The sequence below is a fragment of the Dipteris shenzhenensis genome, chromosome 2 (assembly GCF_047967505.1).
Source record: "Dipteris shenzhenensis isolate YYH24624 ecotype China chromosome 2, Dip_SZ_1.0, whole genome shotgun sequence".
In the NCBI taxonomy this organism is placed as follows: Eukaryota; Viridiplantae; Streptophyta; class Polypodiopsida; order Gleicheniales; family Dipteridaceae; genus Dipteris; species Dipteris shenzhenensis.
The window spans coordinates 38,181,796-38,196,425 of record NC_141597.1 but is presented as its reverse complement, the minus strand read 5'-3'; the positions used below and the strand labels follow the sequence as shown (position 1 = coordinate 38,196,425).

Sequence of the window (14,630 nt, the reverse complement as noted above, 5' to 3'; positions counted from 1 at the left end):
CAAGGGGAGGAAGGTGATGGATCAAACTCTATAAGAGGCAACAATGGAGCTATGACGTTGACCTCTAGTGTGCTTTGACTCATGTGGAATCTAGGATTTCTAGATTGTTGAAGTTTCATTCGAATGTCATGTTAATCTTCTGCATAACACTAACACAAAATAATGTTATAAAAGTATAGGATTGAAAACCCTAACAGTAGCCCTAACCCTAATCAGATATGTATATAATTATTCTTTTCAATGTTATATAGTGTAATATTATTCATTTGAGGTGTGCTCTCTATGCCCTCTCCTCATCTCCACTCTTCTTCTCTCCCTCTCCATATTTGTTCATGGTATCAAAGCTACCTTGCCTTCTGTTCAGGCATTCCGATCCTTGTGAGAGAGTGAAAGCTTGAGAATGAGTGATTTTGTTCAGTAGCATTCTTTCATTCTGTTGAGAGATTTCTATCTATTCCATTCATTCATATCTTCTTGTGAGATATTTGAGAGAGAGTTAGTCCTTCTCCTATCCTATTCTATGAGGGAGTCCTAAACAATCCATGGGAGATTATTCTACTCATCGAATTCAGTCATTCCCTCTTCTATTAGGAAGAGAAAAGAAATAGGAGACGGAGATGACTACAAATGAAGAACTTGATGCATAGACAAGCTGCTACTAGCTATACTAAGAATTAACATAACTACAGAAAGGCATAAGGATGACTGAGCTAAAAGCCAACAACAGTGATGGACAGAAGACCCGTGATGTAGCATCAAGCACGGAAGATATTTTTTTGGCATTTTCGTCCTAAAAAAGCCTTCTATGCTATTCCTGGCATCTTTTTTCATATTAAGCTTGGTAACTAGCAAAGTAGATGTTAGTTGAAATAGCTAGCATTGCTAAAATGGGATAAGATGGAAAAATTACATGGTGCTTTAGCCTTGAGATTACTCACAGTGATCTTGGCATTTTTGCACAAAGGGGCTTATGGTCCAAAATGCATCACTAAAAGCTACAATTGAAGAGGAGTATGAAATCATCATGCTTCCCATTGATGTGGCTAAATCATACTCTAATTTGGTCACAACCTTAAAAAATGTACACAATCGTACACATGAGGGTGTTATCTCTTCTCTTCTTGATGAGAAGAAGTTAAGTAACTCCACTAGAGCATCTACATCGAGCACATCAACTATTATGAAGCATTGTTCTTACTACAAAAAGGAACAGCTTCAAGAAGCACCCTACGCCTAAAAGGACAAATGACCACTTGAGTAGAGAGTGCACCAGTAAAAAGAAAGAAGGGACCTTAATCAATTATTTACCAAATACGCTTCTCTAGTCCTTGTACCATGTCTCCTTATTATCCAAAACCTTGTAATAAGCCTATTGATAAAGGCTTCTTGCATTTTGTATATTACTTGATGTAGTGCAATACTCCTCTCTTAGTTCATATTGACGGGGGTGCTAAAATTTGATAGTCAAGGTGATTGGAACATGTGGATATTGGATAGGACTTGGTAGCATATATAGTAAGGTGGTGCCTTGTGTGTAAGGTGTGGAGCACAAGGGGCCTCCTTATTTTGTGATAGTCAATACTATACATGATGTGTTGGAGTATCTTATTGTTATGGTTCTCCTCCATTGCTTCCTCTTACCACGTTGCATGAATGTTGCTTATCAAACTCCTCAGCTCTTCTCTCCTAGTTTTCTACAAATAGTCAAAAGATAGATCTTTTAGTGATGCATGTTGCCCAATGCGAAATCGATAGTATTGTACACATGACCGCTAGAATCAACATTGTGAGTTGGAAATGGTTTTCAAAGAGTCAAGTGGCAGTCAACGGGCTAGTATTTCCAAGGTACAAGGATTGCTCTAGAAAACGGGTGCATTAGATCAATGTGGGAGTTGTGTACTTCATGCTAGAGTTAGATCAATGTTAAAGGTATGCTGTAAACCAATGTCAAAGTTATGTTCAACCTATTTTGCTTTAGAAATTTATATGTGATCTTGAAGAGCATGCAAAACCATTTCAAAGCATGTAAAAATGAATTAGGAGATAGAGTGTACTTTTCTCAAAATAATATTTACTTCAAAGCATGTCCACAAAATAAATTAAGATAAACATAATGTCTAGAGCAAAAAAAAGTGATAGAAAAGAGCTCACAAAATTGCATAAAGTAAACATTAATTTCTATACTCTCAAGGAGCAATTGAGCTAGAGCCCATGCCTATTGTTGCAACTTGCTTATGAGATTGGTCCTATGTCTTGGCTATTTAGATTAGTAAATTGAGTGAAATTGAATGACTCAAATGCCTCATCCATATCTATTTCTCCAAACAAAATTCTATAACATGTGTAGCCTTTAGAGCCATTTTTCAATGATTTGGATTTATAGAATGGGTAAAGGCCCTCAAGTCAAGCAAAAACTATGTAAGACTCTTATACTTGATGAGATAAAGCTTAAGGTATGGTAGTCTACGCCTTGGAATATAGTTGCCCCTTCAATTCAACCTTTCAAAGTTCTTTTTATCCCTTTTATGACTCTCTGCCTCTCTTTGGATTTTAGAAAATCTCTTTACTTTAAAGTCTCTCGGTCTCTCTTTCTCCCTCTCGCCCCCTCTCTCTTTGCCTTTCCCCTCTTATGAAGGACACGAGTCTATAGAAGATTTTGTAAATTTTTGAACGGGAACATTGTTAAAAGTACAAGGTTGCTAAAATGATGAGATGATAGGACAAGAATTTAAGGTTCCCAAAAAGATGTCATTTTGCCTCCCTACAATCCTCCACAAACATAGTAGTTGAGGGATATGTTCTTGACCTAATGCTTGGTCGCTTGGATCCCTCACCATACTTGTTGGCATCTCCCTCTACTTTATCTTCCCCTTCCCTCTCCCCCTCGAGTTTTTCCTCTCTAAATTTTCATTTCTTACCGGCTCCCCCTCCCCCTCCCCCTCCCCCTCTCATATTCTGGAAGGTGATGCAATCATGGAGAAAAAGGAGTGTAACAAATTATTGATCATTGCATGTGCGAGCGAGCATGCGCACGTGCACACACTGTGAGCGAGCATGCGCACGTGCACACACACAGTGTGTCTTGTTGATGTGTTTTTTCTTGCATGGCCGTACACATGCACATAAGCAATATTCTTTCTAAGGGAATCGAACATAGCAAGGTGAGAGGGAATCGAATACATGCAGTTGACACGTAGGGAATCGAGTAAAGCCTGATGACAGGCAGTAAGAGTCTTCCTAAGGGATTCCACTACGAACTGAGGTGCACTAGTTCGTCAGCTATTGCTACTGTGGAGCCATCAACTATCATAGTCTTGGGTGGAGGGAATATCAACCTGGACATTCCAATCAGAATTTGTTCCTCATCATAATGCCCTCCCTAAAATCACCTACTGGAAACAACATGCCCGGATGCTACCATCTCTGAATGTACACGTGTTAGCTTGTAATCCCTCTCCCCAAGCCTTTGACGATGGCGGGCTGGGAAAGGGGGGGCTGGCCTTTCCCGCTCATAAAATGGTCGCAAGCTACTTGCGCGCTCGCCATTTTATGAGGGGGAAATGGGTGCCGCCGGCTCCCTTTCCCTACTTCATCAAGGTCGCTGTGGTTGGCCAGGATTACATCATGATCGTCCACCTCTGACCTCCTAAAACCCGGAATCCTCCACTCAAAATCTCAGCCAAAACTCACGAGAATCCTCCACGTGGCCTCCCCGACTTACCTTGACGGCCAACCAGGAAGGGCCAACTGTCGCCCTGGTCCTAGAAAGGACTTTGCGTAGCCTGTGTGGACTCCTTGAATACACGAGTCATGATGAAAGGTATGGCATGTCAGGATGAATGGCAATCACGATAATTTTGAATTAAAAGGCTTAGTGCTCACTGATTGATTGTCTCAGTGCCAGCATGAGCTACACTCTGTGGAACCATGGTGACTATAAATTTTCCAAATTGGCTATGGTTTCTCTCTTTCCTTCACATCTTCTAGTTTGAGCCATCGCCTCCAACACACTGGCTTGTCCCAAAGAAGCTCTAATCGTCTCCTCCTCTGTTGCCGATGCTGGATTAGCTTGTTGGGACCTCGCCATCGGACACCATCTCCCCCATCGCTTGAATTGTGCCTGCCCTCGCAATGGATTGGTCTGTTTGGGACATCATTCTTTGGCAGCCTCGCAAATACAACGGAATGGCGCAGTTGGTAGCGGCGAGATTTTCTTTTGGACATTGGATAAGGTAATTGGCACTCTTTTAAGCTCGGCTTGATGGAGAAAGAGTGACACTTTGACCGACATGAGTCTTTGCAATCAAGCGATCGCTGTCATATATTTACTATACGCGAACTCCGAGTGAGCAGCGTACTAGGCATGTCCACACGTTGTAATCTTCATACTCATTTCAATACAGTGACATTGTAGTCTTGAGTTTGCAAAAGTATCCCTGGTGAGGTTTAGACGGATCGGTTTTGTATCAGAGCAGATTCAAGCTGATAGGTGCTACCTTGTTGAATAGATTGTACGACTTGCTTGCACGTATAATGGCGTTTACATGGCTAGGGGTGGCAATCGTCTTTAAAGAATTCTAATATATGCAAGCAAGGGAGGCCTTTGGTTAGCTAAGTATCAGCGTGAGGTAATGGACTCAAGATAATGAGGACATAAGGCCAGTAGTCTGTCAAGGTTTCCTATAGCATCCAGCTTTGGTGATTTGGTTATATAAGCAAGACATGGCGTCACTAGCGAGGGTAATGTTTGTTGAGCTTGGACATGAGCCCTCAGCAATTTCCAATGACTAGGTGTGTCTTTTTGGTGTGGAACGCCAACACCTACGTGGTAGCTATGCCCTTGTTGAGACCTTGATCGAAGTGAAAGTGTGTCTCACATATTCCATTTCAATGCGCAAATGAGTGTACTACTACTACTCAGAAGTTTTGTAGAAAAGGGGGAAGTGAAGAGTGAAAAATTGGTAGTCCTGTCAAAAGCGAAAAGTAATTCCCATATTAGTCTGGGAATTTTGCCAAATGGGAAGGAAACCGAATCTCATTGTGAATTGCAGATGGGTAGTGAGTGCCGATGGGGACTACCAACAGACACTGAACTTTGGGGCAACATGGGATATATTTGGATGATCTAGCTAACAATGGATGGAGGGGCAAACTCTTGTGTGCACGGGGCTAGACTATGCTCCAAGCTAATTGGATCACATGAAAGTTCCATAATCCTTCATTTTAGAAGAGAGGGAAAAAAATTAGCTTCAGGGTTGAGTTTTATGGGAGGATGGTCAAATTCAAATGACAAGCCATCTTTAGCGTACCCCAAAATCAGCCATGCTATATTATATAAAGCTCTTCTTCACCTTCTCACTAGGAGAATCGTGGTGCAGCCTATCTGTCACTGTAAAACAGGTGCCCTTCTCCTGACTCTTGATCGTCTACTTTCTTCATTTCCCCACTGCTTTTTTGCAACATGGCCTTTCACAGAGCATATTTGTTAGAAATGACCCAACAGAGGGTACAGAGAGCGAAAGACTTATAGTAATGCCCAAGAGCTCACACAGTGTGCGTGTCAGAACTTCTTTACTTAATGTGCATAATATAGATGTGCAGACTCAACAATAGAAAATGAACCAGCCAGATAGAGAAACCACCAAAATATATACTTCCGTCCAAAACTATGGACACAATACAAAAGAGATAGATCAAGAGTCCCACCAATGGTGTGGTCATCTGATCTTACCACAAGGTCTTTCTCCTATCTGCTAGTTATCTCTAGACTCGAGCCCATGTGCTCCACCTCGAGCGTAAGTGGACTTTCCATTGGAAATCATGGTTATGCTTTGTGCATACCCTGTGGCAAGCCTTCTGCTGTGGACTTGGCTATAGAAGTGACTCTTGCTTTTCTAACTATTTTGCCAATGCAGAAGCACTTTATTTCTTTATAATAAGTCATAGGTATTACTTTATTTCAAATTGTTTTTCAATAGAGATCTTCTCCCACAGGCTTAATCATGGTCTTGTGAGCACTTAGTTTTATCCAAAAAAGACACAACAGTTTTCTTCTCACCTCAGTTTGGTTATTCCCTCCTATTAGTTTAACATATCTCTTTCCGCTCCCCTACAAATGAGAAAAAAGTTAAAAAAGAAGGAAAACACTGTTCTTTATATCCAGGAATTAAGGATGATTAATTCCACAAGGTTGTTTGTAAATTTTTGTTCTGCAATTTACCTCAATAGAGTCCTTCTTCCATTGCATAGCCATTCATTGTGAAACATTCCCTACTTCAGGAATTTAAGTCACTCCACTCGCATTGTAGTTTTGATGTGCTTGTATCTTATTTGTAAAAGGCAGCTATCAACATCCTGTTGCAAAATTTGATAGTAGAAACTAATTTCTTAGGCTTATTTTCCCCATACAGAGTTCATGAAGCTTTTAGGTATTGTTATAACTTTGGTAACATTTAATAATTTTGTTTGCAGCGTGAGTCAACTCCTACAGCATTACAAATGAAGATCAACATATTGGAGGGGAAAAAAGATCATGCATTGAAAACAGGGAGAGAGCACTCTCAACAAAATGAGATGCTAAGCTCTTTGTTCTTCTAGCTGATTCATTCCCGTGCTGAAAGTGGTTTCGAAGCCCTACCAAAGAAGCTGAGTTGCCATGCTGAGAGTGCTTGTAATATAAATAAATAGCTGAAATGTATATTGTTTTCCTAGCTCCAGTAGCTGTAAAGTCGAATTGAGAAATTTGCATGCAGTGAATTTTTGTCCTCACAAGCTCACTTGTATAAAACCGAAATGGCAAGGTGCCTACAAATAAAAGTCTAATGTTTAATGGTTTCAAGTCATTATAATTCCTTACTGAAGCATGCCCCCAATAGTTCAACTCACATTCTGAAGGTTTAAATGAGCTTCTCTTTGTGAAACATAGTGCACAGACATTTGATGTCACTTAGAACTTGCAATTAGATGCTTGAAAAACATTACTAATTTCTAAATCAAAAAATAACAACACAGCATTGTAGATTCAAGCATCAATGGTCATATTTTAGAATCGAAAAAGATACATGAAATGATTCATGTCTGTGCTGCACCTGTATGGGCTAAAGGCTAAAGGTAAATGTATGGGCTGAAGGTTGATTTCAGCATACGGGCAATGTACACGTGGCGATTTGAGATGTACGAGAGGCAAAAATGTGACACAATACCAATTTGTCAAAATCGGGGCAAATTGGATTTTTTTGAACATCGGGGTTATTTTAGGGCCCCAAAACATGCATTTCAGCACTCCTCAGTTGCCTTCCTTAAAGTTCAAAATATTAAGATTTACGACATATCCTCGAAAGAGGAGCAACCATTACTTCCACTCTCCCTAAAATGCGAATGTACAAAAAGGCAAAGAAGAAGTCAAACAACATAGAAATTTGGAAGCCAAGGGTAGGAAGGTGATGGATCAAACTCTATAAGAGGCAACAATGGAGCTATGATGTTGACCTCTAGTCTGCTTTGACTCTTGGGTGGAATCTAGGATTTCTAGATTGTCGAAGTTTCATTCCAACATCACGTTCATCTTCTACATAACACTAACACAAAATAATGTTATAAAAGTATAGGATTGAAAACCCTAACAGTAGCCCTAACCCTAAATGGATATGTATATATTTATTCTTTTCAATGTTATATAGTGTAGTATTATTCATTTGAGGTGTGCTCTCTGTGCCCTCTCTTCATCTCCACTCTTCTTCTCTCCCTCTCCATATTTGTTCATGGTATCAAAGCTACCTTGCCTTCTGTTTAGGCATTTCAATCCTTATGAGAGAGTGAAAGCTTGAGATTGATTGATTCTGTGCAGTAGCATTCTTTCATTCTGTTGAGAGATTTCTATCTATTCCATTCATTCATATCTTCTTGTGAGATATTTGAGAGAGAGTTAGTCCTTCTCCTATCCTATTCTATGAGTGAGTCCTAAACAATCCATGAGAGACTATTCTACTCATTGAATTCAGTCATTCCCCATTCTATTAGGAAGAGAAAATCACTTAATCTAGAAAACTAAAGCAAGATAGGAGATGCAATAAAAAACATATTACAAAGACTCAATCTAGAATGTACTAGATGGACATCAAGTAGAACTACATCGACCTAAGCTATGAACACTCCTACGGCCTACACAAACAAGAGGTAGCCAACAATAAGAAGCTACAAGACTTGCACTTCGAAGCATCTCAATGAATCATGAAAGGAATAGGAGACGGACACGACTACAAATGCAGAATTTGATGCATAGATAAGCTGCTAGTAGCTATACCAAGAATTAATGTAACTACAGAAAGGCATAAGGATGACTGAGCTAAAAGCCAACAATCGTGATGGGCAGAAAACCCGTGATGTAGCATCAAGCACGAAAGATGTTTTTTTGGCATTTTCATCCTTAAAAAGACTTCTACGCTATTCTTGGCATCTTTTTTCATATTAAGCCTTGTAATAATAGATTAGATTGCATTGTAATCTCTATCTTCACTAGCAAAGTAGATGTTAGTTGAAACAGCTAGCATTGCTAAAATGGGATAAGATGGAAAAATTACATGGTGCTTTAGCCTTGAGATTACTCAAGGTGATATTGGCATTTTTTACTTTTGCACAAAGGGGCTTATGGTCCAAAATGCATCACTAAAAGCTACAATTGAAGAGGAGTGTGAAATCATGATGCTTCTCATTGATGTGGCTAAATCATACTCTAATTTGGTCACAACCTTGAAAAAACAATCATACACATGAGGGTGTTATCTCTTCTCATCTCGATGAGAAGAATTTAAGTAAGTCCATTAGAGCATCTACATCAAGCACATCAACTATTATGAAGCATTGTTCTTACTACAAAAAGAAATCGCTTCAAGAAGCACCCTAAGCATAAAAGGAGAGATGGCCACTTGAGTAGAGAGTGCACCACTAAAAAGGAAGAAGGGACCTTAATCAATTATTTACCAAATACACTTCTCTAGTCCTTGTACCATGTCTCCTTATTATCCAAAACCTTGTAATAAGCCTATTGATAAAGGCTTCTTGCATTTTGTATATTACTTGATGTAGTGCAATACTCCTCTCTTAGTTCATATTGAGGGGGGTGCTAAGATTTGATAGTCAAGGTGATTGGAAGATGTGGATATTGGATAGGAATTGGTAGCATTTATAGTAAGGTGGTGCCTTGTGTGTAAGGTGTGGAGCACAAGGGGCCTCCTTATTTTGTAAGGTTGATAGTCAATACTATACATGATGTGTTGGAGTATCTCATTGTTATGGTTCTCCTCCATTGCTTCCTCCTACCACGTTACATGAATGTTGCTTATCAAACTCCTCATCTCTTCTCTCCTAGTTTTCTACAAATAGTTAAAAGATAGATCTTTTAATGATGCATGTTGCCCAATGGCAAATCGATAGTATTGTACACATGACTGCTAGAGTCAACATTGTGACTTGCAAATAGTATTTCAAAGAGTCAAGTGGCAATCAAGGGGCTAGTATTTTCAAGGTACAAGGATTGCTCTCAAAAACGGGTGCATTAGACCAATGTGGGAGTTATGTGCTTCATGCTAGAGTTAGATCAATGTTAGAGGTATGCTGTAAACCAATGTCAGAGTTATGTTCAATCTATTTTCCTTTATAAATTTATATGTGATCTTGAAGAGCATGCAAAATCATTTCAATGCATGTAAAAGGAATAAGGAGATAGAGTACTTTTCTCAAAATAATATTTACTTCAACGCATGTCCAAAAAATAAATTAAGATAAACATAATGTCTAGAGCAAAAAAAAGTGATAGAAAAAAGTTCACAAAATTGCATAAAGTAAACATCAATTTCTATACTCTCAAGGAGCAATTGAGCTAGAGCCCACGCCTATTGTTGCAACTTGCTTATGAGAGTGGTCCTATGTCTTGGCTATTTAGATTAGTAAAATGAGTGAAATTGAATGACTCGAATGCCTCATCCATATCTATTTCTCCAAACAAAATTCTATAACATGTGTAGCCTTTAGAGCCATTTTTCAATGATTTGGATATATAGAATGAATAAAGGCCCTCAAGTCAAGCAAAAACTATGTAAGACTCTTATACTTGATGAGATAAAGCTTAAGGTATGAATTATCTGGATATATAGAATGAATAAAGGCCCTCAAGTCAAGCAAAAACTATGTAACACTCTTATACTTGATGAGATAAAGCTTAAGGTATGGTAGTCTAAGCATTGGAATCTAGTTGCCCCTTCAATTTAATCTCTTAAAGTTATTTTTATCCCTTTTATGAGACTCTACCTCTCTTTGGTTTTTAGAAAATCTCTTTACTTCAAAGTCTCTTGGTCTCTCTTCATCCCTCTTGCCCCCTCTCTCTTTGCCTTTCCCCTCTTATGAAGCACATGAGTCTATAGAAGATGTTGTAAATTTTTGAACGGGAACATTGTTAAAAGTCCAAGGTTGCAAAAATGATGAGATGATAGCACAAGAATTTAAGGTTCCCAAAAAGATGTCATTTTGTCTCCCTACAATCCTCCACAAACATAGCAGTTCAGGGATATGTTGCCGACCTAATGCTTGGTCACTTGGATCCCTCACCATACTTGTTGGCATGTCCCTCTACTTTATCTTCCCCTTCCCTCTCTCCCTCGAGTTTTTCCTCTCTAAATTTTCATTTCTTACCACCTCCCCCTCCCCCTCCCCCTCTCATATTCTGGAAGGTGAGGCAATCATGGAGAAAAAGGAGTGTAACAAATTATTGACCCTTGCATGCACAAGCGAGCATGTGCACATGTGCACACACACAGAGTGTGTCCTATTGATGTGTTTTTTCTTGCATGCACGTACATGCACACATAAGAAAGACTCTTCCTAAAGGAATCGAACATAGCAAGGTGAGTTGGAATCAAATATAGGGAGTTGGCAGGTAGGGAATGGAGTAAACCCTGATGACAGGCGGTAAGAGTCTTCCTAAGGGATTCTAGTACGAACTAAGGTGCACTTGCTCGTCACCTATTTTTAATGTGGAGCCACAACTATCATAGTCTTGGGTGGAGGCAATATCAATCTGGACATTCCGATCAGAATTTCTTCCTCATTGTAATGCCCTCCCTGAAATCACCTGCTGGAAACAACATGCTTGGATGCTACCATCTCTGAATGTACACGTGTTAGCTTGTAATCCCTCTCCCCAAGCCTTTGATGATGGCAGGCTGGAAAAGGGGGGGCTGGCCTTTCCCGCTTATAAAATGGCTTGTAGGCTGCATGCACGCTCGCCATTTTATGAGGGGGAAAAGTGTCCCACCGCCTCCCTTTCCCTACTTCATCAAGGTCGCTATGGTTTGCCAGGATTACATCCTGATCGTCCACCTCTTACTACCTTGTTGGCCAAGCAGGAAGGGTCAACTCCCTTTTTTGGTAGGAATCCGATCGGAGTACTCCTGGAAAGGACTTTGCATGGCCCGTGTGGACTCCTTAAATACATGAGTCATGATGAAAGGGATGCCATGTCAAAATGAACAGCAATTATGATTAAAAAGTTTACTACTCACTGATTGTCGCATGGCCAGTCCGTGCTGCGCTCTGTGAATGATGGCAGCTGTAAATTTTCCAAATTGGCTATGGTTTCTCTCTTTCCTTCACATCTTCTAGTTTGATCCATCCCCTCCAACACATTGGCTTGCTCCAAAGAAGCTCTGATTGTCTCCTCCTCTATTGCCCATGCTGGATTAGCTTGTTGGGACCTCGCCACCGGACACCATCTCCCTCGTCGCTTGAATTGTGCCTGCCCTTGCAATGGATTGGTCTATTTGGGACATCATTCTTTGGTAGCCTCACAAATACAACGAAATGGCACAACTGGCAGTGGCGAGATTTTCTTTTGGGCATTGGATAAGGTAATTGGCACTCTTTTATGCTCGGCTAGATGGAGAAAGAGCGACACCACTTTGACAGAAATGAGCCTTTGTGAATCAAGCGATCGCCGTCATATATTTACTCTATATGAACTCCAAGTGAGCAATGTACTAGGCACGTCCACATGTTGTAATCTTCGTTGCACTCATTTCAATATAGTGACGTTGTAGTCTTGATTTTGGAAAAGTATCACAAGTGAGGCTTCGACGGCGGATCGATTTTGTCTCAGAGCATATTCAAGGTAATAGGTGCTACCCTGTTGAATCGATTGTACCACTTTCTTGGACGTACAATGGTGTTTACATGGCCGGGGGCGGCTTGTTCGAGAAAATCTCTCTTTGGGAGGTGCATGTTCCTTAAATCTGATGTTTAATATTTTGTTGTTATCATGGTCACATAGTCTTCGCCTGGCTATACAATTAACTTTCCCCCATGGTTGAATTCTAAGGTTTCGAGCTGGAACCTAATGGCGACTTGGTTGCACATCACAAAGGAGTCAGCTGTCTGGTTTTCTCTGATGATGACTCGCTCTTAATGTCGGGTGCAGATGATGGCATTGAGAAAAAAATTAGCTTCAGGGTTGAGTTTTATGGGAGGATGGTCAGATTCAAATGACAAGCCATCTTTAGCATACCCCAAAATTAGCCATGGTATATTATATTTAGCTCTTCTTCACCATCTCACCAGGAGAATTGCGATGCAGCCTACCTGTCATTGTAAAAATGGTGCCCTTCTCCTAACTCTTGATCCTCTGCTTTCTTCATTTCCCCAATGATTTTTTGCAATGTGGCTTTTCAGAGAGGATATTATGATGTATTTCCATTCTCGTTGCGAATAACCATGGTGATCCAGCTGTCCTTTCACTATGTTATGTGCTTAGTGGTTGTATTAGCTCCAATATGATTTGCAGGTTGGTTTGGCTACTCAGTATTAGATAATTGATCACTTTCCTGCTCCATGTATGCATTTCCCTTTTCTTCCATAATGTTTTACACAATAGGACTGTGATATGGTCCTGTTGACTCTGTGCCAACATGAACTTATGTAGAAAGGGAATGTGATACAACTTTCTGTTACAAATTTGTGTTACAACTTTGTGATACAACTTTGTGTAACAACTTTGTGTTACAACTTTGTGTTACAACTTTGTGATACAACTTTGTGTTACAACTTTTTGATACAACTTTGTGTTACAACTTTGTGATACAACTTTGTGTAACAACTTTGTGTTACAACTTTGTGTTACAACTTTGTGATACAACTTTGTGTTACAACTTTTTGATACGACTTTATGTTACAACTTTGTGTTACATGTAGAGAGAGGAGCTCTCCAACTTGTATAAATATCCCATAATAGAATGAAGCCCACACTCTTTGGGGCATTGTGTTGAGTCTACTTTGGTATTCCAAGCATTTGTCTCAAGTGTCCATGCTCCCTTGCACTACACATCCAAAGGCATGTCCTAACCTTGCAACTCCTCCTCCCCTCTCCTCCAACCTTGCATCCCATCCTCTCCCTCTCCTCCTCCCTCCTCCTCCTCCCTCCTCCTCCTCCTCCTCCTCCTCCCTCCTCCTCCTCCTCTTCTCTCCTCCTCCTCCCTCCTCCTCCTTCCTCCTCTCTCTTCTTTCCCCCATGCTCTTACACCTTCTTCCTCTCCCACTCCTATGCTCCCCTAAATCCTTTGTTCCTCAACCCTTAAACTCCATGATCTATGAGGGAGACGAGTTCTCCACCATGTACTCTACCCTGACCTTGGAACCTCCTTCTAGACCATGGAACCTCCTTCTAAACCTTGGACACTCCTTCTAAACCTGGACTCCTTCTAAACCTTGGAACCTCCTTCTAAACCCTGGAACTCCTTCTAAACCCTGGAACCTCCTTCTAAACCCTAAAACCTCCTTCTAAACCCTGGAATCTCCTTCTAACCCTGGAACCTCCTTCTAACCCTTAAACTCCTCCTAAACCCTACAACCCCCAATGAAGGCGAAAGCCTTCATTACGTCAACAAAGATGATTTACGTTCCTTTTACACATGCATGCACTTTGTTTGCTTACCACACTTAAGCCTACGTCACTCACCAGAGCTAAAACCCTGCGCATAATTTGCCAAGACTTTTCTGAAGATGAGAAAAATATATTTTGCCTGTCTACACATGCCGGGTTTATAACACTCAGGAAGGATGCTTTCATTGCATATGTCGGCCTCATGGGTAGTCCTCCCCTTAGGGTTATTACAGGTTTGTTGCCATTGCTACAATGGCGATCCCTATTATTTGCATGGCATGACATAACCGACATCCCACCCATGCAGCTGATCATCCCATCGCACTAGCAAAAAGAAGTGTCAGAAGATGACAAGGCCTATCTCACATCCAACTTCCCATATCTAACCACTCTTTTTGCCAACATCATAACCTCACTTCCCCTTGCTGCTACCACCCTCTTGACCTTCCCCGAGCTCCATCCTAACATCTATTCCCTCCATCGTCTCTTTGCTCATGCCTCTCACCATTTTCAACTTACCTAACAATCACAAACTTATGAGCCCCTCACACCTAGCTTTTCCCCCTCCCTTGCTAATCCTACCCTTGAGGATTACCAAGCTGCTCAAACCATTTGCACAGTTCTTCCCCCCCTCCCCTCTGCTCCCCCTTCCGCCACTATCACTCTGCCATATTTCTCCCCAATGTCCCCCAATTCTCTCCTTGCA

The 14,630-nt window shown here is 40.7% G+C and overlaps 1 pseudogene; it reads left to right on the top strand.

Annotated features, from left to right (window-relative positions):
- Positions 1 to 4,131: 4,131 nt before the first annotated feature.
- The window catches only part of LOC147904723 (uncharacterized), a 33,286-nt pseudogene continuing 22,787 nt past the window's right edge, over positions 4,132 to 14,630 (top strand).